Here is a 16,019-nt window from a genome sequence, read left to right as displayed (position 1 = left end):
TGTCAGGAGGAGTACTGTGATCTCTGTGAGAGATAATAAATACATTTTAGGCAGGCTATAGATGGTGCAAATTTCTTTCTTGCAACCACAAGTTGCAGGAAAGAAATGCGCATGATCCCCCCATTAACACAGACAGTGCTGATCGGGAAATCCCTCCCGCCGAGACATTGTATTCCCCCCCGCGGGGGGAAGCTGTCGCCGCTGGGAGAAGACAATGATTATTGCTAGCAGCCACTAGCGATAATCGCAAAAAAATCCAGCAGGCTGGCTGTACCCAAGTGGATGGATCAACTTGGTACATTCAGCCTGCCCATACACGAATCAAATCTCGGCTGGTTATGCAGGATTTGAACAATCTATGGCCGTCCTTACACTTATACGTTGCTTAGCATGCATGTGCTTAGGATGAAAAATATGTCTGATGCTAGGATCACTGCAAACACTTTAAGAACTCATAAAGCCACATACACCTCTTAACAGCTATTACAAAAAAAAACTGTAAAAACTGTAAAAGCTGTTTACATGTAATAAGATACTTATAGACATAATGCAAAGTTCCTCTAGTTCCCACCTTCCTTTCTTCCCACACAACTGCCTGCTGAGTGGTGGAAAGTTAGCGAATGAAGCCAATTGGCATGGCAGACGACATCTATAGGCAGTAGACTGACTTCTGTGTGCTACAAAGTGTTTTAATAGACAAAAAGACTATGCTCCATCCTCAAAAAGTAACATGAGCTTAGGATAGTTAACATAATGGTTCCAGTCTGTATTGACAACCGCTGTACCAGTCAGCCCTTCTGATGTGCATTACCTTTGTAGAAGGTGTAGGGGGAGAGAGATTTTATGGTAATTTTGATGTGCTTTTGCAGGACGTTTTTCATTCATAATCCTTTACTAGTTGACCCCAACATTTCATATTCCTGATATGTGCCTGCTGTACTATGTACTAGTATGAGAAAGTATCCTGTTCTCTTTGTATCAGTGGTGGTCCATACTGCAGGGCGCAGGGGCTATGCCCTCCTATCCACGTGTCTGGCCCTCTAATGTACATGCGGGCTGCTGGACGCATGGATTTCTATGTTTTTTTTAAGCACGTGATTAGAGTCAGGGGCACTAATAGGCTTCAAAAAAGAGTGGACTTGGGGCGCGGAGCCCCCCCAGTTGTGTGACAATATTGAATGAATAATCGCTGTTGTCTTTGATTCTCCTCCCGGCCAATCAGGAAGCAGGTCCTGAGACCTGTCACCTGATTGGCCAAAAGGAAAAGTGATCCTATTGGTCTAGAAGGAGGAGCGAGAAGACGCATGGCGGAAGCCGCCATGATGCAGAGGAGAAGACACAAGGGAAGCCACCACCCATTGCCTGAAGGAAGCACTGCCCACGACCTAGATGGGGTAAGTGCGGGACTGGTGACCGACCGACCAGTGTTCTTGCCAGTAACTCTGCTTTCTTATTAAAAACCGTCCACAATAAGCAGAAGAGCTTAACGTGGTCAGTTCTCTAGCTATGCTGGTAACTCTGTGTACTCTCCTCCATTGATCAGACGTGTCCTGACATGCCTCTGCTGCACAGCCTTTCACTGGGAAGCTCTGTGTGCTGCTGCTTCCACTTCCCCAAGCTCTTATGCAGCTGAGAACAGAGGGAACAGAAGGAATATGATCACTTTTAAAAAAGGGAAAAAAAGTTATGGTATTTATCATTTTTTAATCTATACACAAATGTTTTGCCTTTCAGTTCCCTTTCAAACTGAATGGGGTGTTTTGCAAGGTGTTCGTTTAAAATTACTTAACATACTAAGCTAAAGTATGTTAAAATGAAACCTGTCAATCCACCCTGGTTTGCCCTCGATATTCATGTTAAAATAATCAAAAAATAATCTGGTGAGGTTCTATGCCATTCCAGTTAGAGAGAAATGAAGACTCATCAATGGAGAGGAAGAGCAGCTGACTCGCCTCCTCACTTCCTCTAGTGCACATTTGCTGATCCCTGTGAAAGTATTAACCTCACGTCTTTCTGTCTCTCTGATTAGTCAGCAGAATATTATTACTGTAGCTACAAGGGTGTACTGTATGTTAGTAATTATCCAGTCAGAGGGCTGTATCGCAGTGGTAGAATGGTTCTTGAGGAGGGGATTGGAATCCTACACACAAGTCAGGGGGAATGTAAATTATACAGTGAAAAGACATTTACGTGCGCGCCTGTTATCCCGCTTAAAGGAGTAAGTGGTTACTGTATATATATATACATACATATATATTAACTTGCTTTTACTGTGATTTTATAGTTTGTTTGTTTTTTCACTGTAATTTAATAATTTCCCTCTTGGGATTAATAAAGCAATCTGAATCAGAATGTGTAAATGTTGCTCTTTAAAACCACCTTTTTTGATTGAAGCTGGCCAAACTCTCAGCTTGACTGTAGCCTTGGAAAAAAAAACTGCATCCTTAGGTGCCTAAAAAATTGCAAAGCCATTTGTCCAATGAATCTGCATGTTCTGTGCGAAAAACAAAAACAAAAGTTCTTTGGGATAGTTTCTCTTCTGAACAAATGTTTTTTATAATTCCTGGCAGTAGAGAATACTGCATTATGGTCACTAGATGGAGCTGACATCATAAGGCATACATGCCTCTTTGTTACTAGAGATACAGTGGAGAAGATTTGCTAAAACTGGAGCACTGGTACAGCTGTGCATGGTAGCCAATCAGCTTCTAAGTTCAGTGTGTTCAATTAAGCTTGAACAATAAAACCTGGAAGCTGATTGGTAGAGATGTGCACGACGGAAACAGTCAAATCAATTTGTATTTTTACAAGTTCTGTTATTCTTTTATTTCGGAAGATTGGCTATATCCCTAACAGTCCAACCCATAAATAGAAATAGAATGAGCTGATTGGACGGTATTGACTGGGGACGCATGCATCCGATATTAATGAATGGAATGAAATTACTTTCGGATTCATTTGTTATGTTATGATTTTGAGATTCTGATGGATCCACCTCCATGCAACCCAAACACAATAAGTTGGGATCATCTTATTTCACTTTTATACCTTACTGTATTTATTGCAATATGTTTCCATTTCCTATGTAGTGCATTTTTTATAATGAAAAATGTTAAAGAATCGGCTAATTATTCAAGAGTCCAAGACCACTGTTCCACTCTCAGCCAAATAAAATAAATTAAAGCGGAGCTCCACCCAAAAGGGGAAGCTCCGCTGCTTCTTCAACCCCACCGTTGCTACATTTGGCACCTTTCAGGGGGGAAGGGGAAGTGGGTACCTGTTTTTTTGGCCCCCCTCCTCCTTCCCCTGCAGCCAGACCATCCACAAAGCACAGCGCGCTTTGTGCATGTGCAGTAGGGAATGCACAGTAGGGAATGGCCTCACTGCCAGTTTCTCTTAGCTGAGATGGCAGCCGCGGCAGCAGCACCAGAGAGCCGACTGAAAAATCGTCTCGGGTGAGGACACTGCTGGATTCTTGGACAGGTAATTGGCCTAATTTCAGTCAGCATAAAATAATACCACAAGAGAAAAAGCTGGGGAAGGTCTGTGGAACTATACAATACCCAAAAAAAGGGTGGGGGGGGTGGAGAACGGTATAATAATGTATCCAATTAAGCAGTACACGCTAAAAGTTACAATATTTTATTAATATAATTAATCTTAAATGTAATCAAATATTGTAACATTTAGCTTGTACTGCTTAACTGGATACATTATTATACCTTTCTCCCCCACCCTTCTTGTTTGGTATCATTTAGTCTCACCAACCTTCCCCAACTTTTCCCTATGTATTCTAAGGATAGATACCTGGGTATTCTAAGGTTTAGGAACACAGCATTGTAAATTTAAAAGTCAGTATTTGTAGCTGCTGACTTTTTTATTTTTTTTCTGAAGAAGCCTGGAGCTCCCCTCTAATCAGAATTAATATGTGTTTCTACATTATGTCATCAAGTTGAATTAATTTCCTTATTCCCAGTTGCTGGGCCGCGCACATACAAATTAAACAAATGGTCTCTCAAGTTTAACCCCAATTTAAAAATAATCTTATTAGAGTTTTCATGCTTTGCTCACTAGAATAAAATGGAATGGATACAAATCAATTCAGATCATTTGTTATGTCGTTATGTTATATTTTGTTTATGTTAATGCTTCAAACATTAACAAAGGGTCCAAACTATTGCGACATGTCATCTGAATGAAATTAATGAATTTATTGTTTTTTTATAACTTATTTTGGATTTGTTGAAATTTGTTAATATTGTGATTTGGAGATTAGGATACATCCACATCTTCGAATCATGCCAATTTTGTCTGAATTTGTCTGAATTTCGAATTTCGATTCGAAGGGAAACAAATTCTCTACTGATTGGTTTCTGTACAGAGCTGCACGCTCCAGTTTTAGTAAATCCACCCCAATGTCACAATTCCATGGAACACTGCAGGGAATTAGCAAATAAATGTGATGGACCATGGTGCTCAGCAATTGTAGGAGGAATCAGAATGGCACCAAGTGCTTCATGCACATGGTATCCTGGGTGGGGATTTTAATAAAGAGTTTTAACTTGTGATGATCCTTCTTCTTAAGTAGTCCTATTCATCTTTGAAATGTGTGACATTTGTACAAGTAATCAAGAGGAATAGTGCAAGGTCTTGTTGGCTGCAGTCTGTTCCACAATTATCTTCTTCCTCTTGTGTAGTAGCAAATGATAACACAGCCTTGCACTGTTCCACAATTATCTTCTTCCTCTTGTGTAGTAGCAAATGATAACACAGCCTTGCAGCAAACTATATCCTGCTTACTTCACCTGTCAGTCAATGACACAAAGCATGAAATGATGTATGATATGATTGTGTTTCTAGAGAGGGTTACTTACAATTAGACATGTAGTGGTGATGTGAGGCAGAATGGACAATGAGGAAAATGCTTAAGAACATTATCATGTAAACTGAGTATAAAATTAAACGTGTTGACCCATATTGGCTGAAACGTATGTATTTTATTGCATTTTCCCTTATGTATCTAAAATTAGTGCCTGGGTTTGTTACTGGTTCTGATCATTGATCAAATTCTATCAAATTTGGGTGGCACAGTGGTGTAGTGGTTAGCACTCTCACCGAGCAGTAAGAAGGGTCGCTGGTTTAAATCCCAACAACGACACTACCTGCTTGGAGTTTGCATGTTCTCCCTGTGCCTGCGTGAGTTTCCTCCGGGTACTCTGGTTTCCCCCCACACTCCAAAGACATGCAGGTAGGTTAATTGGCTTCTGTCCAAAATTGACCCTAGTATATGAATGGGGACCTTGGATCGTGGGCTCCTTGAGGGTAGGGACCGATGTGAGTGTGCAATGTATAAGGATAGGGACAATTGTAGACACTCAGGCTGAACTGGATGGAATGGTGTCTTTATTCAACCTTACTAACTATGTAAATATTAAGTGCTAGAGCATTAGAATGTGTACGGTTTCCTATAACTATATCATTTTCATGTAACTTAATTTCCAGACAAGTAAACACAGTTTCCTGTCTCACACTCATTGAGTATTTAATGGATATAATGAGATGTTTTCGACAAACTCTCTAAGGACTCATGTCCAGTTTCAATATCCCTAAGCCCTTTTAAATGGAAAATACCATATTTCCATTAAAGGAAGTTTTTTTTTGTTACTAAGATTTACTTCGTCTTTTTTGTGTTACTCTAATGCAGCATCCAAAGAAGACAACTTGGCTGAAAAGATTCATTTTGAATTTCTTACTGTAAACATTTTAAAAGGTTATTACATTTTGGATAAATTGGTTAGCAATGTGTAAATAAAGGATGAAGCATAAGATGCTGGTAACATCTGTTCAGTGGTGAACTAGAAGTACTTGTAATTCCTGCTTCCTGACAGCTTTCTGTGTTTTGCAACTCAAAAGCTTGAGGATTTGCAATATTTTCCTGTTTTTAATAAAGTGGTTATGGAAATTAAAGTGATACTACAGTACTATCATCAGTTGCATGAATACCTTGTTTTTTTAAAACCGAAAAAAGCATTAAAACTGTGCTTGTAGTTTCATTATCTTACTACTTGCACCTAAACTAAAGATAAAAGCATATGCTGTATTTTGGTGCTTCAGTCCTTACTGCCTGGTGCAGGAGCAGAGCTGATCATAACAACTACACAATGATTTCACCTCTTTATTTTTAAAGTTGGCATGCTTTTATAAATTATGACCTGTGCTTTAATTAATATTACAGTAGGTTATCTTCTAGCATAAAAAAAAAAATGAAAACAAATTGCATCATGCTTACTTAATAGTAAATAAAAGCCAGTATACGAAATTATATTATCAATTGTATAGCTTTTTGCATGCATGAAAATAGGAAAGCATGGTATAAAATGTTGTTACTACATACCTGCTGAAGTAGATACTTGGTGGACTGGCTTTCACGTCTCCAAGAGATGCAAAGAACTATTTGAGGCTTAGTAATGTCTCAGAGGAGGTCTTAAAATTTCCCTTGAACTATTAGTCTGATTTATTGAAGAAAAAATTGTTTTGGAAAAGCCCACCGACAAGAAGCCTGAATGTCAAATTTTACAGATGTACATAAATATGTGTATACATACAGACTGTTTTATGTGTTGGGGCGTTTTATACAGAAAAAAAGTCCAAAAGTAGCAACCCACGGTCTTCTATAGAGCTGAATGAAGAATGCCTTTCCCATGTCTGTTGCTGACCTCTACACTTCTGTAATATCAACTTCCTTACTAACAGCAGAACTGGAAGATGACATAGGCTCCATAATAACGCCTCTACTGCTGGATGAGAGACTAAAACACAGTATTGCAGGGTCTTTTTGTACAGAAAGTGCGATATCTATGTTCACTCACAACAGAGAAAAAAATTATTGCACTGTACAGAATTACACTTTGTTTTAGATAAAAGTTAAAGAGATTGGCTTGTAAATATTTTTTGGGAAATAATTTTACCAATGTGTGATAATGTTTTAAAAACATTTTTTGTTTAATTTTGGCAACTATATTGGGTCAGCATATATATGCAGCCTCTTCTTTCAGTATGGAAGTTTAACACAGTGGTTGTGGACGGTTCCTTCTCACTAGAGATAGGGGAGAGATTAGGGTCAGTTTCAGTTAGGAAACTTTACTTCTGATTGTTACTTTTTTGGACAATCGCCCTTGTTTTGTTGCATTGTTTTTTTGTACCTATTGCTGGGGAATTTTATGTCTTTGATTTTAGTTTGTGCTTGATATGAGGGCAGTAGTCATTGTTTGTATCAACTAAAAGTGGTCTCTGTATAATGGGAATTGTATTTTGAGGTCATCCTTTTTTTTTTTTTTTTGGGCAGGGGGGGGTACATTTTTGCAATTTTATGTTGATGAGTTCTTTTGTTTACTTTGGGGTCCTCAAAGTGCAGCATTCACTTTTTTTACCTACCACCTACTTTTGGACCTGTCTTTCTTTTGCAGAAAGCCACTGCATTATTTGAAAAGAAAAAAGCACATGAACATTGAGCACCATTTCCACCTCACATTTTATCATTTATATTCACCACACCCCCCTACCCCCCATAATGATAATTATTTGCTAGGTAAAGAACGGTTAGGCATATTCTCTGTGATTAAGACTGTGCTGCAACTTTACTATCTGAAGTTTCTTCATTCTTGTAGTAAAAACACCTGCCTTTGCCGTTAGTCTTTAGTACATTTTGGTCTTGCTCATTAAAACTGTTCTGGTACTGGTCAATTTTGCATTGTTGTAAACATCTGCAGTCTCTTAATTTTTAGCCTGAGTTCGATAAAAATTGTCAAGCAACAGGAAAGCCTCAATGAACCATTGACCCATTTTATTCACCCGTGCCATGTGTCGCAGCTAAAACTCGGTTTAAAAAGATTTGAAATTGAACTAGGTCAAATTGAGTGCTTCTGTATACAAGCTGATCGTAAAGGAAAAAAAGTCAATTTCATAGTCATGTATGAGCTGTCAGAATATGAAATTAAAAAAAGTCACTGAGACTGTACATGAAAAGCATACTGTTTCATAACACTATGTGCAGCTTCTCCAAAGCCTGTAATATTGTATGCTCTATATTTTTTGGCATTTGTCCCCCCTGGCAGTACCCAGCTTTCCATGTCTTTTTTAACAATAGTTTGCCTATTAGTCCTTAAAATGTCAGAACTGATAAACAGAATTCACCCTGTTCACTCGTCCATGGTTTTTGTTGTTATGTTTGGGTTCTACAACTAGTGAATAGTGCAGTGCATTCTGTGTTATTTCAACAGTTGCTAAAATATCCTAGTGATGAAAGAAATATTTGGGCTGCAACTGCTGACCACCTTCTGAAAATCCTAGCAGTTATGTTGATCCAACTAATTCAGTACTTTGTAAATCACTGATCTGAAAGATGTACCGTATGTATGCAGATCAGTAAGGTTGGATGGAAATCAGAATTCCTTATCTGTATGCTTGCTTAGGTTCAGGGGTGTCACTGGCAGCAGTCACCCAAGGGCATGTGCCTGGCATCTGTTGCTGAGTGCTGACGCTGCAACTGTATTATTACTTTTTTTAATTTCCATGCTGTTTTGGCAGATGTCCACTTCTGTTCCTGCCTGCATGCTTGCCTGACACCTGGCAGACCTGTAGTGCAGAGCTGTGGAAAGATCTCCAAAACTCTTTTCTGTGCTAGAGGTTTGACAGGCAGAGCAGCCCAGTAGTAGAGGCAAATCCGTGACTCGGTAAACTGGCTGTGCTTTTCCCATTTTCCAGATCTCACAAATTATATATCACTTTAACCAGTAGTAGGTTGTGGCACACTACAAGCCAGGGAGTAGTGAGACAAAAACTGCTAGATTCGAGGGGATGTAGAGACATGGAACCTATTGTATTAGCAAGGTTACACAGGTCAAAACGAATAGACACCAGGAAATATGTGGGCAAAAAACAGCTAGATGCCAGGAAGGATGCCGAGTGCCACCAAAGCCCAGTGAAGCATACAGGAAAAACACAAACCGCATGTCTGCATTTGGACTTGCAGGACAGATAAAATCACGAACATGATCATTAACTACAGCAAAACTTCTTGTTGAGTTTGCCGAAATGTTCTTCTTGAACATATTTCCTGATGGTATATATTGTTTAGCCAATTTGGGTAGATTATGCGGCAATAAATGATGCTTTTTGGTAATATTTCTATTTTGTTTTTTAGTCTGTTTAAGTGGTGTGTTCATTAAGAAATACGAAATATGTTTTTGTTATTTAGGCTGTTTTGAGCAAGTTCCTTATTTACTTTGATATTTGTCTGTTTTTCTAAATGAGCATATGTACTTTCCAGTAACTATATGCTTTATAAATGTTTTCATTGTTAAATTGTTATGATGAATTTACTATAGCCAGCAAAAAGTACCACATACAAATCACCACAGATTGAGCCCTGCCATTATGGTTTATTTCTTATTGAATTAACACATTGTTTGGTATTAATAGTTATCTTTTGAAAAGTTATAGGAAAACACTTCTATTAGTGGCTCTCTTTTCTATATAGTCACATTCCTCGGTATAAAAATATAATTTTTTTTAGAAATGCTTGCCTGCTACATATGCTTATATAGTGTTTACCCATTGTAGACTCCACTAATGGTTAAATCGAACACATGTCACCCTTACCGTTATGTAGTCTTGGCACTTTATTTTCTCTAGGGAAAAAGAAAATCACATTTATGCTTGGCTGCCAACACTTTTAAGGATTGGAACACCATGAAAGTTAAGTAAGTGACAAATAACCATGAAAACAAACACTGATGTGTATAGAAAATGAACCTAGTGCACAAGGCATGGTATGACCCCTCAGGATTTTACATGATAGACCAAATGTATAGTAAAATAGATATTTATTATTCATAGTATGATGTGAGATTCAATAACATACAAGTAGCAAATGATTATTCAAAAAGTATTAAACATTAACAAACATGATAGACATGAAACTTAGCTGCCCGGTACAGACATTCTGGGCTAGCACAGAAATGTTTTGAACAAAAACATCCTTCAGAGGCTTAGTGTCACGTATAGCAGATGTTTGGTCTTTCTACAATGTAGATATAGTTAAAGGTTAGTACAACAGTAATGTAATGAAGAAAGTTCTTTGCCCATTAGAATTATACTGAAACTATGATTTTGCATGCTAGGCCTAAACTGATAAGAACAAGACAGTGGATTAAATGTACTTACAAAAGCAGATCAGCCAACAGCGGTCACAAAAAGATGGTTCGATAAGCGCCTATGCACCCAGGGATTCTGCGAGCAGGTAAAGCCACTCGAGGTGGAATAAGGAGGGCGTATGTCCACTTCACGCCGCACAATAGCAGAGTCGGAGGGTTAGGGTTACTGCAGGAGCACCCAGTTACTGATGATCATTAGATCAGCAATGACTGCCCAGCCTCTATGAAGATATGGCGCACAATTGTGCTGGTATATATCTGTAAACACAAAAATAAACATAGTACCAAGAAAGTATGAGTGCAATATGTAGCACCAAAGATCGGTATCCCATCTTAGGATCCACCTGTCCAGAATAGTAATAGAAAACACTGCCAGTGTTAGCACACCTAGGGATGGTGGTATAGGACTAAGTATCACTGCAGCGGCATATAAATAGGTATGTAGCACACAACTTATACAGGTGTATATCTGTGGGTATAAGCACAAAATAGCACCAAAATGGAATGAGTGCAATATTTAGCACTAAACAGTGTTGGATAACTGGGTCAGTCAGTATCCCATCTTAGGACCGGCCTGGCCAGGGTAGTAATGAAGTACACAACCATTGTTAACATACCTGGAGGTAGTGGTATTTAAGGTGAATGTTCCTGCAGTAATGTGGCATGACCCAAATGTCCGAGCACACCAAACCGACTGGTTAAATAGCATTGAAGGAGTACAGCTGACTCCAATTGCTAGTAAGCGATCAGAGTCAGCTGGTGTCGGGTAGCATGCAATAGGCGCGGCCATGTGTTCGGGTGTTCCCAGACGACACGCGCGCAGCGGTGAGCCGACCCGGGGGGCGGAGCGGCGACCCATGTCATGACGTCACTGGCACATGTACATCCCGAACGTTCGTGTCTCAAGCTGACACAAACAGAGAGGGAATTACCCAACACCTGTAAGGTGAGGGCTAGGGGTACCCCGGACATGTACTGTGGTGCACACCGGTGGCCAGTGTGTGCAAGATGTCGCTACCCCCTCTGGGTCCCTGTTCGGCCCATTTATCCACTTCTACATTGGGGCCACTTTTATATCTGTGTCCCCTGCTGGCATTGGTGGATTTGAGGGACCAGATTCACTGCCTGGTGCGTGTGAGGCTCCCCTGCGCGTACCGCAAGTTTGACCATGTCTGGGGTACCTCTAGCCCTCACCTCACAGATGTTGGGTGTTTACCTTTCAGCTTGAGATACGCTTTTGTAAATACATCTAATCCACTGTCTTGTTCTCATCAGTTTAGGCCTAGCATGCAAAATCATACTGTAGTTTCAGTTTAATTCTAATGGGCAAAAAAACTCTCTTCATTACTTTACTGTTGTACTAACCTTTAACTATATCTACATTATAGAAAGACCAAACTTCTGCTATAAGTGACACTATTGCCGCGTACACATGAGCGGAATGTCTGACAGAAAAAGTCTGACAGAAAAAGTTTTGATCGTGTGTATGCCTCATCTGACTTTTTTTATGAAAATTCTGACAGACCTAGAAAAGAACATGTTTTAAATATTTCCGACTGAACCAATTCCTATCGGGAAAACTGCTCGTCTGTATGCTGTTCTGACGGACCAAAAACAACGCATGCTCTGAAGAAAGTACTAGAGAGAAGCTATTGGCTACTGGCTATTGAACTTCCTTTTTCTAGTCCCATTGTACGTGCTGTACGTCACCGCATTCTTAACGATCAGACTTTGGTGTGATCGTGTGTACATACGACAGTTTCAGCGGAACGCTGTCGGAAAAACCTTCGGAGTTTATTCCGACGAGGAAACTGCTTGTGTGTACGCGGCATATGACTCTGAAGAAGGACGTTTTTGTCCGAAACATGTCAGGCGTCATTTCCGGCATTGATCTGTGCTAGCCCAGAATGTATGTGCATACAGGGCAGCTAAGTTTCATGTCTAGCATGTTTTTAATGTTTAATACTTTTTGAATAATCTTTTGATACTTGTATGTTATTGAATCTCACACAATACTGTGAATAATAAATATCTATTTTACTATACATTTGTTCTGTCATTTAAAATCCTGAGGGGTCATACCGTACCTTGTGCACTAGATTCTTTTTCTATTGATATATTGGATGGACTGACCAAATGTCCATGCACAGATTGCCAATCCCTATTACATTTGATGTGTATACGTGTGATCATGGGTAGTGATGAGTAAATCTGCCTGGGTTTTATTTGATAAGAGTTTGACAAATCTCATTCAAAAAATCTCTTTGCTAAATTCTGTCCATTGTTAATGCTAATGCAAACTGGTTTCCAAAAAGAGCACAGGGCACTAGGCACTGCCATAGCGCATCAAAAATGTATGCATATTGAAATAAACTCATAGCTGTAATAGCAGCTGTGAGCTTTTCTTGTTATGCAGCCAGCCCAGAGCTGCTCTGTAAAAGTGATCTGGGTGCTTCCCTGCCCCCCCCCCCCCCCCACAACATCCCTGCTTGGTGGTTCCTGGACCCACCTGCTCCCTCCAAAAGCCTTGCACCACAACATATGTTGTCAGGATGGCAAGTGAGATGAGATTGAGGGACATCCGTTGGCCAATCCTCTTTGCACATTATGAACTCGGAAGCACTCAGCCTTGAACAGTTTCACAACTGTTAGGCCGCGTACACACGGGAGGATTGTCTGCCCAACTAAGTTCGTCAGACAATCCGACAGACAGTCCGTCCAAATTTTGAATGAACGGACTTGACCACACACGATGAACAGACAGTCCGCTGAAAACTTGTGCGATGACGTGTACAGCGACGGGACTAGAAAAACGAGGTCCAATACACTGCAATGCAACCTTCGGCCGTGTAAATCCTTTCTGAGCATGCGCCATACTTAGTCCGTCCAACTTGCCTACACACGAGCGGACTGTCCGCTGAAACCAAGTTTGGACGGACAAAACCAAGTTTGGACGGACAAAATTACGGAAATTCCGAAAGACAAAGTCCGTCAGACTGTCCGCTGAAAAAGTCCGCTGAAGCCCACACACGAGCGGATTGTCCGCTGAAACACGGTTCAGCGGACTAAGTTGGGCAGACAATCCGCCCGTGTGTACGCGGCCTTAGAATTATGGCTTGAAAACACACAGCACAACTGTGTACACAGTGGATCAAGCACAGTCTTTGCTTCATTGACTGGAGCAGAGGCCAGGATAGACACCAGGGGTCTAATAGACCCCTGATTTATCTATAAAGAGTAGAGGAGACTTGTTGGCTCTCTTGTGATAGTAATGCAGTTAAACATAAATAAATAAATAAGCATATGTTGAAATGTAAAATATATTAAAATAAAAAAGGAAAACCACCTGTCACCCTGTGCATACAATACAAACGCAAATTAGCACATAGAGGAAACATGTAAATGATTATGCAACATCCTAAACTGCTCTGCTGTAAATGGCATTAAAATCATAATCTACTGTACTTTTACTTTGCTCAAGGGTGCTGCCCCACCCCCCACCACTCCCTTGCTCTGTGGTTCCAGGATTCACCTGCTCCTTCCAGGAGCCTGGCACCACAACAGATAATGTCAGGATGGCAAGTTGAATGTGATCGGGAACATTCATTGCTTAATCCCCTTTGTGCAGTGTGAACTCGGTTTCACAACTGTTAGAATCCCACCTTAAAAGCTGGGTACACAGTACATCAAGCACAGTCTCTGCTTCATTGACTGGAAATTTGATAAACAATCCATTGGGGTGGCCATCCTGCCACAGCTCCAGGTGTCAGTGTGCTGATCCTGCTGCAGCTCCAACAGTCGTTCAGTGATGGACATCCCACCACAGAGGGATCCCAGGTGCATCTCCAGGTGTTTCTGAGGATGTGAGGCATTCCATTTGCAAAGTAGCCAGTTGGGCCACCTGAAGAACCTGTCTGTCAGGACATTTTGCTTTATCGCAGGATTGGTGAGCAGGCACTTGCCCACTTTAAAGACACTGCAGTCTGACCACATTGCATTATCTGTGCCTAAGCATGAGGCGGCACTGATGGGCACTGATGAGGTGGCACTGATAAGGTGGCACTGATGGACACTGATATGTAGAAATGATGGGCACTGATAGATGATACTGATATGCAGCACTGATGGGCACCAATAGGCAGCACTGATAGGCGGCACTGATGGGCACTGACAGGTGGCACTGATTGGCACTAACAGGTGGCACTGACAAGTGGCACTAATGGGCAGCACTGATGATGAGGTACTGATGTGTTACTGACAGGTGTTACTGCTGGGCACTGATTGGCACTGTGGTGGGCTATGATTGGCACTGTAGTGGGCACTGATTGGCACTGTGGTGGGCACTGCAAGGCTTTTTTACTGGGAGAATGCTGAGCACTTATTGGTAGTGTTTTTGCACATCTGAGGGGGCTGTGCTGATTGACCTCTAACCGCCTCCGATCGGCTCTCCCTGTCAGCGCGAACCGAGGAATGCCGTTTACCGGCACTTCCTGGTTCATGCTGTGATCATCTGTGATTGGTCACAGCTGATCACATGGTAAGAAGCCTCTGACAGAGGTTTCTGGTCATGATTGGAGATGCTATGTGTCAGACTGACACGCCGCACTCACGATTGGCATGTTATCCTGCTGGACATCATATGGCGTCCAGTCAGGATAACAGAACCACTTCCTAGCCGTCATTTTGCTATAGGCCGGGCGGGAAGTGGTTAAGTTGTTTAACAGTGCTATTTGAAATGTACACAAAGCCATATATTGTACTGTTATAAATCTTCCCACAAGTTTTCCCATTTTTTTGACTACTGAGTTACCCAATTTATTTGTTTTTGATTATGGAAAGACTCCCAGTAAAACAAACTTCCTGGTTTACTACAATTTGTGTCTGTTATTACCATGCTTTGCATTTACACTTTTACAAGGTGTGCTAGAGGGGCTGTGACTGTTCTTGGGGTTAAAAGGCAGAGTACGGAACCAAATATATTCAAACGGCTCCTTCGGGGTGGTGCTACATACAGTATATATAATATATAATGTTCTTGAGGTTTTAAAAAAATTATAGCCTAAAATGCTAATTATAGCAAGTGCAAACAATGAAAATACTTCCTCTAGAGGGGTAGTTAAATTACATACCTGAGGGGTGCCTTTAAGCTGCCAGTGGTATTGCATAACAATACGGGGGTGGATTTACCAAAGACAAATAGACTGTGCCCCTTGCAAGTGCAGTGGCACACATTTTCCCCAGAGCTTAGTAAATGTGGTAAAGCTTTGCTGATTTACATCATCCAATCATGTGTCAGCAAAAATGCTGTTTTTCTTTTATTATTCCTGCACCAGATTGAGTATTGTTTACAAAGTGACGCTTTATCCCATTTATATTTACTAAGGAAAATGAGAGCAACTGCACTCGCAAAGTCCATAGTAGACATGTGCATTCGTCTTCGTCCGAATGCATTTTTGTCTGAATTACGGGTATTTTCATTATCATTTTAACAAACAAAAACCAACGTGCAGAATCTGAAAAAACCGAAAGATCTGACATAAACAAATGAAAATACCCGAAATTCAGACAAAAATGCATTCGGACGAAGACGAATGCACATGTCTACTGTGCACTTTGCGAGTGCAGTTGTTGACAATAGCGATCTGTGTCCATCGAACCTGTGGTCTAATGTGCCTAACCTTAGCTCTATTAGTCCAAGATTATTCTACATAGAGAGAAAAGATTTGGCATAGAGAGAAAAGATTCAACATTATAGAGACAATAGCAAAAAAGGTTGAATGTGCCTAACCTAACTCTATTAGTTTA

The 16,019-nt window shown here is 40.6% G+C and overlaps 2 protein-coding genes across 7 annotated transcripts in view; one reads left to right on the top strand and one right to left on the bottom strand.

The window, feature by feature from the left end:
• MED12L (mediator complex subunit 12L) overlaps window positions 1-16,019 on the top strand; it is a 740,921-nt gene that overhangs the window by 277,490 nt on the left and 447,412 nt on the right. The window lies entirely within an intron of this gene.
• Window positions 1-16,019, bottom strand: part of P2RY14 (purinergic receptor P2Y14) — an 84,303-nt gene that overhangs the window by 8,847 nt on the left and 59,437 nt on the right. The window contains exon 1 of one of the 4 annotated variants that reach the window (XM_077488166.1): window positions 6,395-6,792. The exons of the other annotated variants lie outside the window; for them this stretch is intronic. The gene's annotated coding sequence lies outside the window, so the exon portion shown is untranslated. Of the gene's footprint in view, window positions 1-6,394; window positions 6,793-16,019 lie in introns of those variants that run through there. 4 annotated transcript variants of the gene reach the window in all.

The sequence above is a fragment of the Lithobates pipiens genome, unplaced genomic scaffold (genome assembly GCF_037356315.1).
Source record: "Lithobates pipiens isolate NorthernLeopardFrog02 unplaced genomic scaffold, aLitPip1_a1.2 Scaffold_18, whole genome shotgun sequence".
In the NCBI taxonomy this organism is placed as follows: domain Eukaryota; kingdom Metazoa; phylum Chordata; class Amphibia; order Anura; family Ranidae; genus Lithobates; species Lithobates pipiens.
This window is presented reverse-complemented; position numbering and strand designations above follow the sequence as displayed.